At 48.0% G+C, this 7,499-nt stretch overlaps 1 protein-coding gene across 4 annotated transcripts in view; it reads left to right on the top strand.

The window, feature by feature from the left end:
• The first annotated feature begins 5,674 nt into the window (after positions 1–5,674).
• ammecr1l (AMMECR1 like) overlaps positions 5,675–7,499 on the top strand; it is a 61,480-nt gene continuing 59,655 nt past the window's right edge. For all 4 annotated transcript variants that reach the window (XM_033031589.1, XM_033031586.1, XM_033031588.1 and 1 more), the window contains exon 1: positions 5,675–6,250. The gene's annotated coding sequence lies outside the window, so the exon portion shown is untranslated. The remainder of the gene's footprint in view (positions 6,251–7,499) is intronic.

Genomic DNA, 7,499 nt, shown 5'->3' with positions numbered 1-7,499 from the left:
ATCCATCTCAATTACCCTTCTTATTTAAAACAAGACCTATTACCATACACACCCTCATATTCACTAAGACATATTCAGCAACCCTTCTTTTTCATTCCAAGAACTAACAAAGAAATTGGGAGACGTGCATTTAAATTCAAAGCTCCTTCTGACTGGAACACTCTGCCTAGTACCATAAGAACTATTATTTCATTTCGTCTATTTAAAAATAAACTTTTACCCTTCCTTATAAAACCATGTACCTGTTTCTAGTATTAGAGTCTTCGAGCTCCTTTATCTAGCTTGCTCTGTGTGTGATCATTTGGCATAACTATTGTATATGCATGGCCATTACACTTATGTATTATTGTATTGCATAGTGTAACAAGGTCTTATATTGTATTATGTCACAATATCATGAAATAATATATCATGTAATAATGTTGATAGTATGTATTAACGTACGATGTATGATAGGTGGTATATGGTATTATGCATCAACATTATGCTGTAACATATAACTATTATTATTATTGGATATGTAAAGCCAATTAACAATTGTTATAAACTATAACAAGTGGGGATGGAGGGGTTTTGGGATTGGTGTGTGGGTAGGTGGGGCAATGAGAGCCTCTATGTATGTTATGTCTTGTGCTGTATGTTCTATGTTGGACCCCCTCGAAAACGAGATGACTGTCCATCTCAAGGGGTTATCCATGAATAAACTTGTTTCAACTTGTTCTCTCACATCTTTTTTGTGCTTTTTGGCCAAATGTTTGTGTGCCTCAAGAGTTCTTGAACGAGTGGGATCTATTTCCCTCTATTTACCCAATCTAAACCAATTGCGACCCTGTGCACTTCAATCATTATCTCCCCTCAAACTTTCTTTGTTCCTAGAATAGCTATTGATCTAACCTAGCACTAATGCTGATGAATGTTGCTCAGTCTCCTCCCATATTCCTGTTCTGATTCTTCAACTCAACAACGATCAGTGTTTCTCCATGGTCACTTATTTTGAAAGTGATTATTATAGGTAGTTATGAGGGAAGGGAAGTTGTAAAAACAAGCCTGAAGGCTTTGTGTCTCAATGCAAGGAGCATTCGTAATAAGGTGGATGAGTTGAATGTGCAGATAGCTATTAATGACTATGATATAGTTGGGATCACGGAGACATGGCTCCAGGGTGACCAAGGCTGGGAGCTGAACATCCAGGGATATTCAATATTCAGGAGGGATAGAGAGAAAGGAAAAGGAGGTGGGGTAGCGTTGCTGATTAGAGAGGAGATTAATGCAATGGAAAGGAAGGACATTAGTTTGGAGGATGTGGAATCGGTATGGGTAGAGCTGCGAAACACTAAGGGGCAGAAAACGCTGGTGGGTGTTGTGTACAGGCCACCTAACAGTAGTAGTGAAGTTGGAGATGGTATCAAACAGGAAATTAGAAATGCGTGCGACAAAGGCAAAACCGTTATAATGTGTGACTTCAATCTACATATAGATTGGGTGAATCAAATTGGCAGGGGTGCTGAGGAAGAGGATTTCTTGGAATGTATGCGGGATAGTTATCTAAATCAACATGTAGAGGAACCAACGAGAGAGCAGGCTATTTTAGACTGGGTATTGAGTAATGAGGAAGGGTTAGTTAACAGTCTTGTTGTACGTGCCCCCTTGGGCAAGAGTGACCATAATATGGTTGAGTTCTTCATTAGGATGGAGAGTGACGTTGTTAATTCAGAAACAATGGTTCTGAACTTAAAGAAAGGTAACTTTGAGGGTATGAGATGTGAATTGGCCAAGATTGACTGGCAATTAATTCTAAAAGGGTTGACGGTGGATATGCAATGGAAGACATTTAAAGACTGCATGGATGGACTACAAAAATTGTTCATCCCAGTTTGGCAAAAGAATAAATCAGGGAAGGTAGTCCATCCGTGGATAACAAGGGAAATCAGGGATAGTATCAAAGCGAAGGGTGATGCGTACAAATTAGCCAGAAAAAGCAGCATACCGGAGGACTGGGAGAAATTCAGAGACCAGCAGAGGAGGACAAAGGGCTTAATTAGGAAAAGAAAAATAGATTATGAAAGAAAACTGGCAGGGAACATAAAAACTGACTGCAAAAGTTTTTATAGATATGTGAAAAGAAAGAGATTAGTTAAAACAAATGTAGGTCCCTTGCAGTCAGAAACAGGTGAGTTGATCATGGGGAACAAGGATATGGCAGACCAATTGAATAACTACTTTGGTTCCGTCTTCACTAAGGAAGACATAAATAACCTGCCGGAAATAGCAGGGGACCGCGGGTCAAAGGAGTTGGAGGAATTGAGTGAAATCCAGGTTAGCCGGGAAGTGGTGTTAGGTAAATTGAATGGATTAAAGTCCGATAAATCCCCAGGGCCAGATAGGCTGCATCCCAGAGTACTTAAGGAAGTAGCTCCAGAAATAGTGGATGCATTAGTAATAATCTTTCAAAACTCTTTAGATTCTGGAGTAGTTCCTGAGGATTGGCGGGTAGCAAACATAACCCCACATTTTAAGAAGGGAGGGAGAGAGAAAACGGGGAATTACAGACCAGTTAGTCTAACATCGGTAGTGGGGAAACTGCTAGAGTCAGTTATTAAAGATGGGATAGCAGCACATTTGGAAAGTGGTGAAATCATTGGACAAAGTCAGCATGGATTTACAAAAGGTAAATTATGTCTGACGAATCTTATAGAATTTTTCGAGGATGTAACTAGTAGCGTGGATAGGGGAGAACCAGTGGATGTGGTGTATCTGGACTTCCAGAAGGCTTTCGACAAGGTCCCACATAAGAGATTAGTATACAAACTTAAAGCACACGGCATTGGGGGTTCAGTATTGATGTGGATAGAGAACTGGCTGGCAAACAGGAAGCAAAGAGTAGGAGTAAACGGGTCCTTTTCACAATGGCAGGCAGTGACTAGTGGGGTACCGCAAGGCTCAGTGCTGGGACCCCAGCTATTTACAATATATATTAATGATCTGGATGAGGGAATTGAAGGCAATATCTCCAAGTTTGCGGATGACACTAAGCTGGGGGGCAGTGTTAGCTGTGAGGAGGATGCTAGGAGACTGCAAGGTGACTTGGATAGGCTGGGTGAGTGGGCAAATGTTTGGCAGATGCAGTATAATGTGGATAAATGTGAGGTTATCCATTTTGGTGACAAAAACAGGAAAGCAGACTATTATCTAAATGGTGGCCGACTAGGAAAAGGGGAGATGCAGCGAGACCTGGGTGTCATGGTGCACCAGTCATTGAAAGTAGGCATGCAGGTGCAGCAGGCAGTGAAGAAAGCGAATGGTATGTTAACTTTCATAGCAAAAGGATTTGAGTATAGGAGTAGGGAGGTTCTGCTGCAGTTGTACAGGGTCTTGGTGAGACCACACCTGGAGTATTGCGTACAGTTTTGGTCTCCAAATCTGAGGAAGGACATTATTGCCATAGAGGGCGTGCAGAGAAGGTTCACCAGACTGATTCCTGGGATGTCAGGACTGTCTTATGAAGAAAGACTGGATAGACTTGGTTTATACTCTCTAGAATTTAGGAGATTGAGAGGGGATCTTATAGAAACTTATAAAATTCTTAAGGGGTTGGACAGGCTAGATGCAGGAAGATTGCTCCCGATGTTGGGGAAGTCCAGGACAAGGGGTCACAGCTTAAGGATAAGGGGGAAATCCTTTAAAACCGAGATGAGAAGAACTTTTTTCACACAGAGAATGGTGAATCTCTGGAACTCTCTGCCACAGAGGGTAGTCGAGGCCAGTTCATTGGCTATATTTAAGAGGGAGTTAGATGTGGCCCTTGTGGCTAAGGGGATCAGAGGGTATGGAGAGAAGGCAGGTACGGGATACTGAGTTGGATGATCAGCCATGATCATATTGAATGGCGGTGCAGGCTCGAAGGGCCGAATGGCCTACTCCTGCACCTAATTTCTATGTTTCTATGTTCTTCCTTTGCACAGTCTTACTCATTTCTCATCAGTTTCAAACACCACTTGCTATTGGCCAGAGGCTCAAGTACGGAGATATAATCAACTCAGACATTAACTGTCTCTCTCTCCCTCCATAAATGCTGCCCAACCTGATGAACATTTCTGACTTTATTTCAGATTTCTGGCATCTGCATGTTTTTTTCTTTTCATGTCCTTGAGGGACAAGGACAGAATATATTTAATTGGAGTAGGATGCCATGTCATAGGCATTTGATGGTTCAGCATGGTGAAGAGTAATAAATCTGCAGTGAAATTAGAGCAAGAACTGCGATACCGGGATACTTTAATGACCCCAGTGTTGATTGAGATAATGACAGAACAAAGGTCAAAGGAGACACATTTTTGAAATGTGTTCTGAGTTTCTTTGACCTCTTCAAGTCAACATGGTATGAAGTAGACCAAGTCCCTTTGTCATTTCCATTGCTAAACCAAAGTAGGACATGTTATTGCCAGGAGGGAGAAACTTCAATAGAATGGTAGGGGACTTGGCTAGGATAAATTGAAACCAAAGACTGGCAGGTAAAACAGTTACAGGACATAGAGAATGCAAGTTGGTTGAGTAATTCAAGTGAGAGATCAGGCTGAATATAAGAAGCTGAGAAAAGAGGTGAAAAGTAAAACAAGATGGGCAATGAAAGAATATGAGAATTTAGATGGCTATCAGAATAAAAACCCTGGAGTTCTATCAAGGCAATTAATTAGTGAATGGGTTGCAAGAGGAGATAAGGAGCCAATTGAGGTCAAAGGGTAATGCCCGTATTTGTAGAGGGGGACGTGAAATGCTAATAGTCCTTCTTTCGCCTGAAAGAAGCTGCTGGTAAATCCAATCTTAGTCTTTAACCAAATATTCAGTTACCCACTCTTATGTTTTCTTAAGCAAACAAAAAAAAACTGCTTGAGGATTTCAGTGAACCAGGCAGCATCTGTGGAGGAAGATGACAGATGTTTTGAGTTGGCACCTTCTTCCTCCAGCAATTAGCTCAAGATTCCAGCATTTGTTGTCTCTTGTCTCCATGTGTCTTTGGATAGCTCCTAATACGATTGCATTTATTATTGCTGCTCTCAATAAATTCAGTCCCATGCCTTCCTCAGATTCGTGGTTTATGTTTGGTAAACTCTGCGGTAAAACATGATGTGTAGGAAGGAACTGGTTTAAACTGAAGATAGACACAAAATGTTGGAGTAACTCAGCGGGTCAAGTAGCTTCTCTGGAGAGAAGGAATCGGTGATATTTATTCCTTTTCTCCAGTGATGCTGCCTGCCACGTTGAGCTGCTCCAGTTTTTTGGGGTAAAACATGATGGGCCAGTTTACTGTGGATGAAGTCAACATGTGGATGCTTGTTAGTTGGACACTGCAGGAGCCTGACAATCAAAGATACTAGAGCTTCTCTGATCTTTGCTGACAGCTGTACTGGCTCAACCGTCCAGAAGCCAATTCAGAATGTGGAACAACTGGCGGCAATGTAGATTCTCCAGCACTCAGGCTTCAAGTTACCAATTATCCCAATCCGAAAGAAAACGGTCTCTTAATGTCCTCGGAAATCATGGCGGCCGCCCAGATGCCGGAGCCTCCGCAGGTCCTCCCTCCCAGCTCGGAAATCACCGAGGCTGCCGGGATACACTGGTCCTCCGAGTGCTGTGGCCGGAGGGATATTTCCTCCCCCTCCCCCTCCCCTGGTCCTCCGAGCTGCCGGCACCAACTCCAGATCCCACAGCTGAAGAAGAATCTCGACCCGAAACATCACCCGTTCCTTCTCTCCAGAGACGCTGCTGCCTGTCCCGCTGAGTTACTCCAGCTCTTTGTGTCTGCAGTTCCTTCTCACACATCCCACCAAAGGTCTTATATAGCTATAAGATCTAATATATATAATATATAGCAATAAGATCTTCACATCCCACAGCTCCAGCGTGTCCTGGTCGCACGCCGGTGCATGACGTCAGTGCGCCCCGATGCGCGCTGGGATTGCGGAGGTCCACCCGGTCCTCCAGCTCTTCCAGTCTCTCCGCTGCCTTTAACTGGCCGCCGCCGCTCCGCCGCCTCCCTCCTCTCCTCTCATTTCCGTCGCTGCCGGCGGCCTGGGGCCGCGTGTGTGGTTCGGATTGCTGCCGTGACATGGCTACATGACCGGGGGAATGTGTGCCAGGAAAGAGCCGGCCTCCTCCTCCTCCTCCTGCTCCTGTTGTTGCTGCTGCTGCTGCCGCCGCCCTTGCTTGTCTGGGGCTGACGGAGCGTCCCGAGCACTCGCCACTTCACCAGGTTTGACATTCACCTCTTGCTCGGCCGCGCCGCGTCCCGTGGTATGCGGGCTCCAGTCCTGCCTCCTGTCACGGGAGGGGGTTGGGGGGGGGATTTATGGATTGCCCGCCAGCTCGATAACAACGAGCCGGTCCCGGAGTTGCATCAATGCGGGCGGACCGGCGGGCGGGGAGCCGGCTCCCCAGCCATTGCAACAAAAGAAATAGCCTGTCCCTGCAGGGCGTCCCGTTGCGACGCTCTCCTGACGAACCCCGTCGACAGATCAGAGCATCCCCCGACCCAAACACCCCACGCTCCTTCGAACTCCCAACCCTAACACTCTACTCTCTCCCCACCGCCCCAACCACTCCACACTCTCCTCCCACTGCACTCACCCCCTTCCAACACCACTCTCCCCTCCTGCCCCAGACACTGCACTCCCCCCATCCACCCCCATATCCATCCACCCCCATATCCATCCACCCCCATATCCATCCACCCCCATATCCCCCCCCCCCATAGCCTCCGCCCCCATATCACCCCCCCATCCATGCCTCCCCCCCATCCATCCATCCATCCACCCCCCATCCATCCATTCCCCCCCCATCCCACCCCCCCCCTCCATCCTATCCCCCCCATCCATCCATCCCCCCCCCATCCATCCATCCCCCCCATCCATCCAACCCCCCCATCCATCCACCCCCCTCCCCATCCATCTCCCCCCATCTATCTCCACCCCCCATCTATCTCCACCCCCCATCTATCTCCACCCCCCATCCATCCACCCCCCATCCATCCACCCCCCCATCCATCCATCCCCCCCATCCATCCCCCCCCATCCATCCATCCACCCCCCCATCCATCCACTACCCCCCCCCATCCATCCACCCCCCCCCCATCCATCCACTCCCCCCCCCATCCATCCACTCCCCCCCCCATCCATCCACTCCCCCCCATCCATCCACCCCCCCATCCATCCACTCCCCCCCCCATCACATCCCGGGCCCCCCCCCCTCCACTCCCCCCCCCACCATCCCCCCCCCCGCCCCTCCCCATCCCTCCCCCACCATCCATCCACTCCCCCCCCTCCTCCACCCCCCCCATCCCTCCACACCCCCCCCCCCATCCGCTCCACCCCCCACCCCCTCCTGGCCCCCCCCAACTCCATCCCCACCCCCCCCCCCCCCCCCCTAGCCTCCCCCCCCCCCCCCCCCCCCCTCCCCCCCCCCCCCCCCCCCCCCCCCTCCTACCCCCCCCTCCCTCCCCCCGA

Source organism: Amblyraja radiata, chromosome 13 (assembly GCF_010909765.2).
Source record: "Amblyraja radiata isolate CabotCenter1 chromosome 13, sAmbRad1.1.pri, whole genome shotgun sequence".
Taxonomy (NCBI): domain Eukaryota; kingdom Metazoa; phylum Chordata; class Chondrichthyes; order Rajiformes; family Rajidae; genus Amblyraja; species Amblyraja radiata.
This window is presented reverse-complemented; position numbering and strand designations above follow the sequence as displayed.